The sequence below is a fragment of the Pinus tabuliformis genome, chromosome 3_2 (genome assembly GCF_031772625.1).
Source record: "Pinus tabuliformis cultivar Carrire ecotype Pingquan chromosome 3_2, CPIR1, whole genome shotgun sequence".
Lineage (NCBI taxonomy): Eukaryota > Viridiplantae > Streptophyta > Pinopsida > Pinales > Pinaceae > Pinus > Pinus tabuliformis.
Genome location: NC_142302.1, coordinates 541,843,561 through 541,858,441, shown reverse-complemented (window position 1 = coordinate 541,858,441; position 14,881 = coordinate 541,843,561). Strand labels below are relative to the sequence as shown.

The 14,881-nt window shown below is 34.3% G+C and overlaps 1 pseudogene; it reads right to left on the bottom strand.

Annotated features, from left to right (window-relative positions):
• Window positions 1-2,139: 2,139 nt before the first annotated feature.
• Window positions 2,140-3,475, bottom strand: LOC149181644 (la-related protein 6B-like; annotated as a pseudogene).
• Between the last annotated feature and the right edge of the window lie 11,406 nt (window positions 3,476-14,881).

Here is a 14,881-nt window from a genome sequence, read left to right as displayed (position 1 = left end):
CTAGTTTTGAAGTTATAGGACATGACAATAAGGTATACATATTGAAGAAAGCTTTGTATGCTTTGAAGCAAGATCCAAGAGCTTGGTACAGTCACATCGACACCTTCCCACCAAAAGTGGTTTTTGTAGAAGAAACCATGAGCAACCTTTGTATATAAAAGCTCATGAAGGTAAAATTATTATTGTATGCCTTTATGTAGATGATCTTCTTTACACTGGAAATATGATGTTAGAAGACTTCAAAGAAGCAATGTAAACAGAGTTTGATATGACATATCTAGGGTCATGAAATACTTCTTAGGCATTGAAATTCACCAATTTGCTAATGGAAATTTTGTTAGTCAACAAAAATATGCCACTGACATCATAGAAAAGTTCAGAATGACCAATTAGAAACCTGTTGATGCACCAATTGATCAATGCACCAAGCTGATAAAAGAAGTTATAGTACCACTAGTTGATCCCACATTGTATAAAATTCTAGTTGGTAGTTTGTTGTATCTAAATGCAACTAGAACTAATATCATGTTTGCAACAAGTTTTGTCTCCAGGTTTATGCAGTCACCTAATATTTCTCATTGGAAGGTTGCAAAAAGGATCTTAAGGTATATTGCAAGGACCATAGACTATGGTTTGTTCTATACACATTCTGAAAATTATTCACTTTCAGGTTATATAGACAATGATTATGTAGGGAGTTTAGATGATCACAAAAGCACCTAAGGGTATGCTTTTCATCTTGGAACCAATCTAATTTCATGGGAATCCAAGAAACAGTCAATTGTTTCAATATCTTCTGCAGAGGTAGAATATGTAGCAACAAATTTAGTAGCTTGTCAAGTAGTGTGGTTAAGAAGATTATTGAAATATCTATCAAATGTTCAAAAGGATCCAACTCCAATTTACTGTGATAACAGTTCAACAATTTCTTTATCAAAAAATCATGTTTTCCACAAAAAGAGAAAGCACATTGACAAACATTTTCATTTCATTCGTGATATTGTCAATGATGGGGACATAGTACTTGCTTTTTATGGTTCCAAAGATCAACTTGCAAATATTTTCACAAAGCCATTAGGAAAGAATGTATTTGAATTTCAAAGAGAAAAATTAGGCATTGTGAGTTCTCTACATGTAACAATTGATATTAGGAGGGGATGTTGAGATATTAATCTCACTGTTTGTCAAGTGTCATCAAATTTAATTATGTTGTCTTCTAGGTGTCATAGACAGTTCAATTTTACTTCAATTCTACTCCATGGGTGTCGAGTTCTACTTCAGTAATTTATTATTGATGTTTACAATGTAATCTATTTAGCTATTTTGAATATTGAGAAGAGCAATCTCTGCTCCACTTTTCGTTTTCATTCTTCGTTAGGAAAGATATCCATTGACGCACTTGCCAAGATGGGCTTTAATCACAAAACTCCAGCCACATTAGGCAAGGAAAAGAACAATATTTTTTACAAATGCCAATGGTTAGCCACTGTCAATTGATTTTGAGAAAATGTTTCTATCAAATCTTAATGGAAATCGCAAGATTTTCATCATAAGTATAAACTAATATCATCCTTAAGTATCATAATTAATCCCATCATTTATTCTTATCTCGGCATACCCATTTGGTCGGTTACCATTCACATGATTATTTTCCTCCATTCGAACAAAACCCTATCCATTGCGAATGAATGCCTAGGAACAATACGTCAATCCCCGCTGCTAAGCCCTAATCATTTCCTCCTCCTACCCAAGAACAATAGGTCGATTCCCTCTACCAAGCCTTAGTAATTTCCTCCTACTCTGTAATTAGGCCCCAAAGGATAAATATACCTTGGAATTGTTCAAATCACTCAACCTCCTCTACCTCTAATAAGAGTCTCAATTTTCTGTAGCATTTGGCCTAGTTATTCAAATGCCATACCCATTCGCATTACACATGTACTGATTCTAATATTCATACCATAGTTTCAATACTATGTTTTTTAGTTACATAACACAAGGGTTTATGGAATATCGTTAATTGTTTCCTTGTAAACTAGAAACTCAGTAGCATCTCTAAGGTGCAAAAAATAAAAGTAGTTCACAATAGAGAAATCACAGATTTCCGTGTCCCAAGGAGATCATCTATGAAAAATGGTTCTAAACATTACTATCAGCTAATGGCCTACCACGACCCATGGTAAAGCCTCGTGTTCCATCTGGCATTATTGGTCCCAGAGGTTTCTTGACCACAAATTTACTGCTACTAGAACTGTTAATTGATGTTGTACCAACTAGATGGCCACCCCCATTACCATGATACTTCCAACACCCACGAGTCTTCCCTCATCCCTGTCCCATGCCTTTTCTTCCTCCATTTATTTCATTTGGGTGATGTGTGTCTCCCTCAACCTCATAATGACAGTCCAAATGATGTGTATTAACTTTCTATTTCTTATCATTTCCTATATTAGATGTGTTGTTTGCATCTTCCTCTTCACCATGTACATCATCTTTATCCAATTATCATCCCTTTGTTTTGTGTCCATACTTACCCATTTGCTTTAAGAGAAGCTACACTTGAATACCACTTGTCCAGTTTCCTCCATCATTTAGACTTGCATCAAATTTCTCATCTTGTTCAACAGTCTCATACTCCATAAGTGCATGCATTCTTGCTGCTAAAAAGCATATCATTTCTATGTGACTTCATTGAAACTTGGCCCAAATCGTATCTTTGAGGTTGGAAAACATGCACAAGTTTTACATTGCCAACAACACCAAAATGTTTCTCCAGATTTTGAATAGAGTAATCATTTGGCATATTTCCTGCAACAAAAGTACAAGAATGCACCTACTCCTCAATGTCCGTATTTTTTGACGGGGGAAGTTTCCTCACTTTCTTCCCATATTCACTTACAACCAGTTACAAATATTTCCTCGAAGTAGCTGCCATTAATGAATAATTGCTAACAAGGCTTTTTACTTTGTTGAAAGATACCACAACTAGAGTAGGAACAAATCCTTCCAGATCCTTCTTCACAAAGTTCATAAAATATTTGTTAGTGGGTAGATTTGCATCATTAAAATAGAATTCAACCTACTTCATGACCCTTTTGTTTTAATTCCTCGGTGAGAATGGTGTTCGACGAATGAGAGGGGGCAGCTATGCTCTCTGGCTCAAACTCCAAGATCTACTCAAAAAACTGCTCTAGTAGTGGATGTTCGACAAAGCTTGGAAGACGCAATCCTACAACATGAATGACAACTTGTTCTTTGGAAAAAAACATGGGAGCTTCAGCTTTAAGCTTGTTCAACAATAAGATTTTCTCAAAAATATCCTACGAAGACAAATATGACAACCAACTTTTTCAGGAGCAGTTGACGAAGACGATGACGATGTCTTTGTGCTTGCATTCAAGTTCTCAGAACATTTCCCCTGGAGGCTATCATCTATTGGGGCTTGAATCAAAGAAACTTCTCCATGGATTTCCATGGGTTTTGTATCGATGGAGGGTCGATTTTTAGAGGTTTTGGAGTCATCTCCCACTAGCTCCACAATGGATCCTATGTAGACAAGCATCGGATGTCTCAGACGTGCCCATGAGATGTTTACTACATTTATTAGGTAGTTTGTAGGAATTGAACCCATGACCTAGGGGAGTTATCGAGTATTTTCCCTCCACCCTGATGGTTTGCCCTGAATTCAGTTGGAACATTATTTGGAGCCTTTTGTTATATGATTTATCTTTCCATTCTTCTTAGGTAGCATGGTGTTTTCATCCTTGATTTTGTTTTATGAATCATTAAAGCCCCTTTAGCTCGTAGTTTGTTTTAACCAAAATTAAAACATTAATAAGATGTTTGTGCTTTAATTTTGATTATCTATCTAATGATAATGGGTGCTTTAGTGGATCTTTGTATGTGTTGCAGCAGTCACACCTCCCAAAACAAAGGTAAGAAAACTATTGAAGCACAAGCTAAAAGTACCTTTCCATGCGAAGGAAGGAGAAACCAAAAGTGGTGACCATGAAATCTAAGCATTATCATGTCCTACTTCCTTTTCTCGATGGAAAGGAACAAGCACTTGTGAATCAATATAATCTTCTAGGAAATTTAAGAAAACTTGTTAACTTTTATGAACTGTGCATGGAATATTTTATTTATGCTCTTGAGTTTGAGCCACTTAAAAACACAGTCAAATGTCAATCAAACGCAATGATTGTGGATCTATTACATGCATTGAAGTTATATTCATGGGTTACTAAAATTCTTGAAAATCCTTGGACATTGGTTGGAAATTGGAACTAACAGAAGGCGTGACAGTTCCTCATTTCGTGGTTCTAAAATATTCTAACATCATTGAGAGGAGTGACAATGCTTCTAGTTTTGTGTTGTGAAATATTCCTAATAACATGCATATGTTAATACCTATACATTTAACTATATGGCCCTACTTAAAACAAGATAATGTTTTAATAACAAAAATTCCATCATATTATTGGGGAAAAATGGTGAAAGATATTTTATAATAAGTTTGAGATGACACTTGTTTAAAAGCATCATCAACCACTTTTGTTGAATTTTAGATTCAATCAAAACAATGAATCCACTCAATTTGATCATCCTTTCTATCTAGTTTCTCAATCATACAACAATTAATGAGACAAATATTTATTTGAAGTAGTTGTGTGGTAAACTCCACCTCTACACAAGGTTAATCATTTTCATTATTTTTCACTTTGTTCATTTTTAGAGGCACGCACATTCACAAGTTTTGAGAAGATATGTTTTATAAAATTTTGAGATATTATGCACTATCTGAATAACTTTATTACTATTATTGCATGAATCAAGGCTTGAACCATAGTAAGGATTTCAATATCAAAACACATACTACCAGACATATTTGGCACTGCCACACATCTTTGACACTACCAAAATGAAGAAATAGAAAGAAATATAATAAATGTGAACTCACAAATGATAGATTGCTCTTTATGTTTTGTTTGATGTTGTTTCATGTGTCTTTGATCCTCCCCAATCTCCTGATTTAATTCTTCAGTATTTTCATGTCATCCTCCTGCATTGTTTTGTGCCTTTTCGTATTTGAAACCTATTACACTACCTTAATTCAAGGCCACAGTTGAACAAAGTTTATATCTCTTCTTACAACCTATCCAACTATGAGATAGGGGAAGAAAAGAAACACCATATGCATTTACAATAAGAATCATGTCTAATAATAGGCTTCATGAACTAGGAACCAAGACTCCAAACAAGCTCCAAGATGATCAACTTTTGTGTAATAGGTTTTATTTTTCTCATCTAACTCTTTCGAATAGTAATCAATGATATAAAAGACTTTAGCAAAATCATAGATAACTTCAGTAGTAGCAACTTCAACACCCATATACATATCCCTTGCAGGTAAGGACTTGTCATCTTTACAATCTTCCTTGTTATTTAAGTAAAAGGGAGAAGGCAATGAACCTCACTTCTATAAAGGAGTACCATCTTGATGATAAATTTTTGTGTAATAGGCTGTAGTTTGTTCATCTAACTCTTTTGAATAGTAATTAGTGATATAGAAGACTTTAGAAAAATCATAGGAAACTTTAGTAGTAGCAATTTCACCATCATATGCATATCCCCTGCAGGTAGGGACTTGCTTCCATTGCAGCTCTCCCTTTTATTTAAGTAAAAGGGAGAAAGCAACGAACCTCACTTTTGTAAAGGAGTACCTGTCCTCGATGGAGGATAGTAATTATCAACTTATCATAATTTTTAAAATTTCAATTAGATTATCCGAGGTGTGATGATTTTCATATAAAAGAGTGTTAATAATCCAATCACCAATTGTTCTTAGCTCCATGAGCTACTAATATTGTATCACTCAAAAAATTCCTTAATAATTCATCCAATTACGCACTGTCTTAAGATCCATAAACTACCAACCTACCAAATTTACTTTTACTAATTTAATTCTTCACTTGTAAAACTAAATCCTTCTATAGATTCCCCATAGCACACATGTGAAATCATCCACATTACAGAAGCGCTTTCTCTTTCACTTCGTCGTACAAAGTGAAAACTATTAAAAACATTCATGTATATAGTTGTAGAATTAGTCAAAGACATTGTTGTTGACTTTCTCAAAAATGTTCAAAATTTGATATTTGTGTCTTTATCTTCTTGACTATTGTCTTTCCTTGCTGTGACACAATTACACATTGTCTTTATATGGCCTTTAACTTTGAACTTGTGGTTTGTGTAAAGAAACAATTATACATGGTCTTTAACTTGGAATTTATGATTTGTTTAATTTTAGTCATGAAATTATTTGGTTTAATGTTTTTTTTTCTTTCACTTGTTTGATGGATTTATTTGACTTTGTTAATGACTGTATTTTTTCTTTTTTGTAGCACCTTTGTATATATTTAGTGTTTTTTCCTTTCATTTTCTATGAACACTAGTATAGATCCATCTTAACCAAGGATCTTGCAAGCATCGGGAGGATCAAATTTCTTGATGTGCAAACCTTTTTAATGTGAAAAACTTGAAAAAGAGTTTACACATTAACATATTTTATCCCTCTTGATTCTTGATATATCCATGGTTATGATGGATCTATATTGGTTCTCTCTCTACACACACACCATGTGTAATTTTTCATTGTTTAAATTGAATTTTTGAATGCATAAATGGATTCAACTCCTTGAAAATCAATTTAGGGACTTTGATTGTGTATACGATGCAGTTAAAATATACAATTCCAACAAATCTCTATTGGATTTTGATAAAATCAACTCAATGTATATTTGAAGGCCAAAATTTACTACTTAAAATGCTTTAACCATAACATATATATATATATATATATATCTATCTATATATATATTCCTTTTAACCATATATAATTGCAATGAGAGGCACTCTACAACCAAGTATATGAGGGAGATGTAATCGCTAATGTTACATTAAAAAAATCTTTAAAATATATGTTGGCTATTTAATAAAACAACATAGGACCACATGGATGTGCTAGCTCCAAATATGGGTGGAGCTCTAAAAACCCTTGCGTTGGCTAGGATTTTTCCATACTTGACCAATATATGCTTAGAACATATGGATTTCTTAGTAGATCTATGTTTTAATCTTATTAATGAAAAATCTTGGTGATTTGGCAATAAAGACATTTTCTTTTGTAGTAATGGTTGTCGAGCAAGAAAGTTCTTCTTCAATTTCATATAGTTCCATTTTGAAATCCAGATCTCGCCTCTTGGTAGTTCAAGAATTTTTTTCCCTCAATGTTCCTTTGGATGAGGAAGCTTTTAGCTACAAGAAGTTTTTTTCAAGGCAAGTTTTTCTTTGCAAGTTTAATGGATTTTGGTTGCGTCTTATGAATCTACAAAAACAGATCTCTAATACATGGAAACCTCATTTAATGGATTATCTGAATATTTATCCTATGGCTTGTGGTTTCTTCATTATTGTTTTCAAGAATATTGAGAACAAGAGGGCCATTTTTCAATTCGGGTCATGGTTCGAGGGTAGTACTAGTCTCTTCATGCATCCCTGGTCTCCCACCATTGATTCAGTAACAACATCAATCTCCACAGCTCAAGTATAGGTAAGGATTCTAAACCTACCCTTTCATATTTGGAATACCAATCATTATCCTCTATTAGGAATTCTCTTGGAAAGTTTTATTGTCACAATCCGACTATAAGAAATTATTATAAAAATACTTATGCTTGAATTTGTGTGGAGATGGAATTCAATAAAGGTTTTCCCTCTGAGATCAATTTGAGAATTCCAAATTATGTTTGGGTCAAAAAGATTGACTATGAAAATCTTCATTAGTGTAGAGCATGCAATGAAATGGGGCATGTAATTAAAAATTGTCGCAAGCATTAAAGCAAGAATGATCGGAAAAAATACTGAAGGTCTAAATGGTGGGAAGGAGATTAGGGCAATCATTGTACCATACACAGAAAGGAAGACACTTACGATAAGAAAGAACTAGGAGATAAATTGAAATATTATATTACCAAAGAAAATGTATCAAAGGCAACAAAAAACAATTAGGAAAAACACATGCCATTGATGACTCTACGGTGTCAGCTAAAGTCGAAAAGGACCAAACCCTTGTGGAAAAAAATATACCCTTAAAAAACCACAAGAAATAATTTTGGAAAGAAAAATTCTTGGGAAGATCAGGTGGATGACGAAGACTTCAAGAACAACAACGTGCACTTGTTGAAGAATGACCCATCAAAATTTGTAGAAAACATGGGTTGGAGTCAAGTTGGGAAGAAAGTAAAAAGTATTTCACCAAGAAAAACAACAATTTAGACTAAATCAATTGAAAAATAGTGAAAAATGGAATGTGAATGTGTCTGGATATTGGGGGTTTTTGGAAATTTTTTAGTTGGAAAGGGATTGGAATTTTGTATCATGAGGAACTTGCTTGAAGGTTTAGATTGAGCCTCTATGCTCAATATCGAACATGTCAGGAAGGTTGGAACATGTAAATATCTTAGCTTTGTAATGTATATATATTCATAAACCATATATAATTGTGATGAGAGGCACTCTACAACCTAGTATATGAGGGAGATGTAATCACTCACGTTACATTAAAAATATATTTTAAATATATGTTGGCTAATTAATAAAACAAAATAGGACCACATGGATGTGCTAGCTGCAAAGTTGGGCGGAGCTCTAAAAAACCTTGCAGTGGCCAGGGTTTTTCCATAGTTGACCAATCTATTCTTAGAACATATGGATTTCTTAGTAGATTTATGTTGTAATCTTATCAATGGAAAATCTTGGTGATTTAGCAATGAATGCATTTTGTTTTGCAAGAATGGTTGCCAAACAAACAAAATCTTCTTCAACTCATATAGTTCCATTTTGAAATCTGGATATGGCCTCTTAGTAGTTCAAGAAGTTTCTTCCCTCAATGTTCCTTTGGATGAGGAAGCTTTCAGCTACAATAATTTTTTTTCAAAGCAAGGTTTGCTTTGCAAGTTTAATGGATTTTGGTTATGGCTTACGAATCTGCACAAATGGATCTCTGAGACATAGAAAACTCATTTAATGGATGATCTAAATATTTATCCTATGGCTTGGGGTTTTTTCAATGTTTTTTTATCAGAAGCTCAAAATTTGTCAAAATTTTTAATGTCATAATTTTCATAAGTTTAGCTTCATATCGAAGAGCTCATCATTCTAAATCCAATGATGCGAACGACACTCAAATCTGATCTTGTATGCAGAAGCTAGAGCCGGTCAAAGTTCATTGTTGACTTGATGACATGGTTGGTATTAGAACTGTGGTTTTTCTTTATGTAAGGAGGAATTGACAATTGTTTTCAAGTAAATGTGTTTTGAAGCTCATTTAGGAGAAGTTTTTTGAAAAGATAGTAATATTCTTTCAATCTCTACCACAAAGTTCTACCTCAAATTGTAGTAGAAGCTTCAAACAAAGCATGTCCCAAGGAGGAGAGCCTACAATAATGTCAGAGGATGTGAAAGATTTTAGAAAGGATTTCTTAGACATGGCATAAATGGTGAAAGTCCTCTATGAAGAGAGGAATACGAATCTGCAAGGTGAAATCTCTAGACCTCCAAGAGGAGAATGTTCTTCAAGGGGAGAAGGTAACAAGAATGGTGATAAACAACCATCTTCTCCACAATATTCATGTTTTTCTACAACTATTATGCAAGATGCTAGTGTAGAAAGTCATTTAGAGAAGGCGGATGGACAAGTTTTTACGTTCTATCCACATGATGTGGAAGATTAGGTTCTATCAGCACCCAAATCCGAGGTGCTGAAAGAAGAGAGTCGAAGAGTCTAAGAGGACACATCTCGAATTAAATGGGAATTCGAAAACATCTTCGTATGCCAATCAAAAGATGCAGAAAATGCTAAGAATTTACATGCTTCTTCCTTATGTGAAAGTATTGATGTAAATTCATTTGCAACCTTTGAAAAACATAGTAAAGTCATTGGATCCAAACTCTTGACCAAGATGGGCTACAAGGGAGGAGGTATTGGATTAAATCAGCAAAGCATTAAAAATCTAATTGCAGCCAAGGAGAGGCCTAAATATGAAGTCTTAGGCTATGTCTCAAAATAAGAATGGTATTCTAGCGATGGTTCATAGGTCACATGTTCTTTTTTCCGTAAGGGAGGACACGAGGAGGCAACATGTTGGAGTTTACACCTAGAATTGGTTCCCGCATGGTTCCTCAAGCATAAGGAGTATTTGAAAGGGAAAATGTCTCCAAAGAGAGATGAAAGTGACGAAGAAGGAGGAAATCTCAGTTTTTCAATCCATGTGAGTTCCTCACGCGGGCAATGTAAGCCAAAGGACAACATAAATAGGTATAATCATTTTGTTAATTCGAATGTTGTTAATTACAATGCTTTTCATGATGGAAAACAAAACGCGGATTTGAATAACGTGTTAATGAAATTGTTTCCATGCACCGTTTTCCATTCATCTAACCATTGTGTAGATAAGTGCAATAAAAGGAAAGAAATCCTCGAGAAGATGTTTATGTCTACTGGAATTGAGACCGAAAGGAGAAAATATCATCCAAAGATAAAGGCAAGTGAGTCAAGAGGAGCTCAAAAGAACTTCTGTACTCACTGCAATATCAGTGGGCATTGGGTCAAGAAGTGTTGGAAATTGTTTCCACAACTTAATCCTGGTAAGGACAAGAAAATCATGCAAGCACTCGAGAGGAAGCAACAACAGAAAAGTGGCGCAAGATGCGACCATCCTTGAAACAACTTTAGAAGAAGAGAAAGTTAAAATAAATGGGTCATTTAACTCGTTGGGTAAGAAATGGGTGGACTATTTGTCCAACTGAAGTGTGTAAGTTTCTATTTTGCACTAGTTTCATATCCCTATAGTTTGGTTATTTGTAAAAGTGATGTTCATAAATAAATCACTTATATGCAACAATGTTTTCTTTAAGCATTACAATGCTAGTTTGGCTTGTTGATAGTCAATTTGAATGGAGAAATTTGGAGGTCAAGTTCATTCCATTTTGTAAAATGCTTTCTTAAACACATTTGTAAAAAGTATTTTAAAATTGTTGTATGAGTAGTTGTAGTGCATTTAGTATGTTCCAAATGTGTGTAGCACTCAAGTTATACAAGTATTCACTATGTGAAGCTTGTTTTGGGTTCATTTGACAAAGTCTTTTAGGATCTTATCCTTGATAACGATTTTGCAGATAATCTTGTTGGAATTATTCTTGGGAAAGATGTTGCTATGAATGGTCATAATCACATGGATAGGTCGAGAAGAACATCAAACTTGAATTCTTTGATTGCATAGCGAAACATGTAATTTGCAAGATATTGTACTACATATTTGTAGGTGATGCAGGTGTAGGCTCATCGCTTATGGCTCCAAAGAATAAAGGTGAAGGAGAATGAAGATGACATGAAGGATTCTTGCGATGTAGACAAGTACAGAGTAGTTGCAGATTATTTAATACTTTTGGAGACCAAAAGTTTTCTAGTGGGGAAGAGTGATCAGGAGCTCAAAATTTGTCAAAAATTTAAAGTATCATCATTTTGATCATTTTAGCTTTAGATCGAAGAGCTCGTCATTCTGAATCCAATGGTGTGCATAATGCTCAAATCTAAGCTCATATATAGGAGCTAGAGCCGATCAAAGTTTAGGGTTGACTTGATGATATGGCAAGGTCTTTAGTGAATGAGGAGGCACCAAGTGGTAGCTCACCATTCGCCTTCACATATCGAAAATCGCAGTCAAAATGTGGATAACATTACCGAATCGGCCCCTTGCAAGGAAATGGATGCAATGCAACATCGATCAAAGTTATGATAGCGATGGATCACAATCACATATCGATGAAAAGATTAGGTATAGAATCATCCATGGAAGGTTTTGCGATGCAATATCGCAATCAGGAAGAGGGCAGAGTCCCACAGATGTTCCAGGTTCAAGCACAGTTGCACTGAGTTTCGATAAGTGATAGACTTTCGGATGTGATGTTTTATGCATTGTAGTTTATAACTCGGTGGGTTCGTAGAGCGCCTAATGTAAGGGTCTGTACACCAATGAGAAATGTGATGGGATGTTCTAGATGTGATATTTTCAAAGCTGTAGTTTATAATTGATCAGGTTCGCCTTATTGTCAGATCGCATATTGTAATGCATTAAGTCTTATGTATAAGGATTACCCCTGGCAAAGCCGATTGTGATATCCAATAGACTGTGGAACTACCGCCTTAACTGTTGCGCCTCCAATCTGCATGTGATCACTCAGTCTTTAACCATCAAAATGACAGGAATGATGGTGGAACCATTGATTCCAACGAAATGCTACTTTATAGTTCTAATAATGAATTTAACTAGTAGTAAGCCAAATTTGGAGGAGAAAATTGTGGGGAGACTGGAAATAGTCATAACTACGGCAATTTTTTACCAAATTGGATGCAAAAAGAGGCTAGACAACATTTTTGGGCATTTTGAATTGATTGGAATGGGTTTCAGGATCAAAAGAGAAGTTCTAGAGAGGAGTTTTGCAAAGTGATGTGTATGGGTGCCCTGGTCAACTAGAGTGTTGATTCAATTTATGGAGGAGTTCAAAGATGGAGATAACCTTGTAGGGGTATTCGAACCTCTATATCTTTTCTGCAGCAGCCATTACAATAGTGTTGTAGTTGTATTTATCCTTTTATCTATATGTGTATGGAGAAAGACACTTGTTAAGTACTTCAAGTGGATTGTTGTACTTGTTTATGCTCTTGGAGGTTGGATTATGGGGTCTTTACTTGAGAGCCCTTAGCTTGTTGATTGACTCATGAATAACTATAGGTTTTCATATGTTTAGAGAGAATTATTTGTAGAATAATGTTTCGTTGAAGGGGAAACTAACCACTCTTTTTGTGAGCACATTTATATACTCCTTATCTGAATAATTGTGAACATAATGAGAAGGGGTTAAGACTTTAGAGCCAATCCAAGGAGATGTAGCCCAGGAGGGGTGAACTCCTTTATCAATGGTTGGTGTATTATCGTTTGATGCATTCTTCCATTTAGTGTTTTGGTTTCATGTTTTAAGTTTTACTTCATGAAACTATCTTAAGCAAAAACACAAAAAATTCATGCTTTTACTTGCTATTTTGTAGTACAACCTCAAGCACATTTTTGTATTATGATGAGGGGAATTAGCATAAAATTACTAATCTACCCCAATTCAAATCATTTCTAACAATATTGAGAACAAGAGGGCCATTTTCCAATTCGGGTTGTGGTTTGGGGGTAGTACCAGTCTATTCATGCATCCCTAGTCTCCCACCTTTGATTCGGTAACAAAATTAATCTCCACAGCTCCAGTGTAGGTAAGTATTCTAAACCTACTCTTGCATCTTTGGAATCGCAATTGTTATCCTCTGATAGGAATTCTCTTGGAAAGTTTTATTGTCATAACCCAAATAGAGGAAATTATTATAAAACTACTTATCCTTGAATTTGTGTGGAGATGCACTTCAGTAAAGGTTTTACCTCTGAGATCAATTTGACGATTCCAAATTATGTTTGGGTCCAAAAGATTGACTACGAAAATCTTCATTTTGGTGTACGGCGTGCAATGAAATGGGACATGTAATTAAAAACTTCCCCAAGTATTAAAGAAACAAAGATCAGAAAAAATATTGAAGTTCTAAATGGTGGGAAGGAGATCAGAGCAATCATTGTACGATATACAAAGAGGAAGAGACTTAAGATAAGAAAAAACTAGAAGATAAATTGAAAGCTTATATTGCCAAAGAAAATGTATCAAAGGAAACAAAAATCAATTAGGAAAAACACATGTCACTAAGAATTCTCTGAAGTCAGATAAAGTGGAAAAGCAACAAACCCTCATGGAAAACATATCCCCTTTGAAAACCACAAGAAATAATGTTGGAAAGAACTTCTCAGGCACATCAGGTGGACGAGGAAGACTTCAAGAACAACAACGTTCACTTGCTGAAAAATGACCAATTGAAATTTGCAGAAAACATGGGTTGGACTCAAGTTGGGAAGAAAGGAAAAAGTATTTCACTAAGAAAAACAACAATTTAGACTAAATCAATTGAAAAATAGTGAAAAATGGAATGTGAATGTATATAGGTATTGGGGTTTTTATAAATTTTCAGTTGGAAATGGTTTGGAATTTTGTATCACGAGGAACTTACTTGAGGGTTTAGATTGAGCCTCCATGCTCAATCTCAAACCTATAAGGAAGATTGGAACATGTAAAGCTATTCCCTTTGTAATTCATATTTTTTAATAATACAAATTTCTACCTGTTTTGTTTAGAAAAGAATTAATAAACCAAATAGATCCATCTTAACCCTAGATATTAAATATTGAATATTGAATATGTCACCTCAATTAATTTTTTTAATGAGAAGCACATATATACAATAATGTTATCCATCAGAAAACGAAATTAAGTCCCGACAAAATTCAAGAAAACAAAGAGCGTAAGGTTCATTTAGCTAAGGAGTATCTATGCCAAAAGCTTCAATTAAGTTATGTTTGTTCTTAAAAAATTCCTCACATTGGGAAAACAAACTCACTTGGCTATAAAAATTCTTATTCTTCTTTGCTTCGATACCTCATGAGGAATTACACATAAAATATTACAATAGGTTTTATCTATAATGTAAAAATCTTATAAGATAATTTACTAAAACTTGAAATTGATTAAGAGGTCAGCTATTATTATGTGTAAAATGTTGCATGAAATTAGAATACTCATAGAACTAAAATTCCAACTCTTAGTACATGTAAAATTATTATGTGTAAAATGCTACATGAAATTAGAATACTCATAGAACTAAAACTCCAACTCT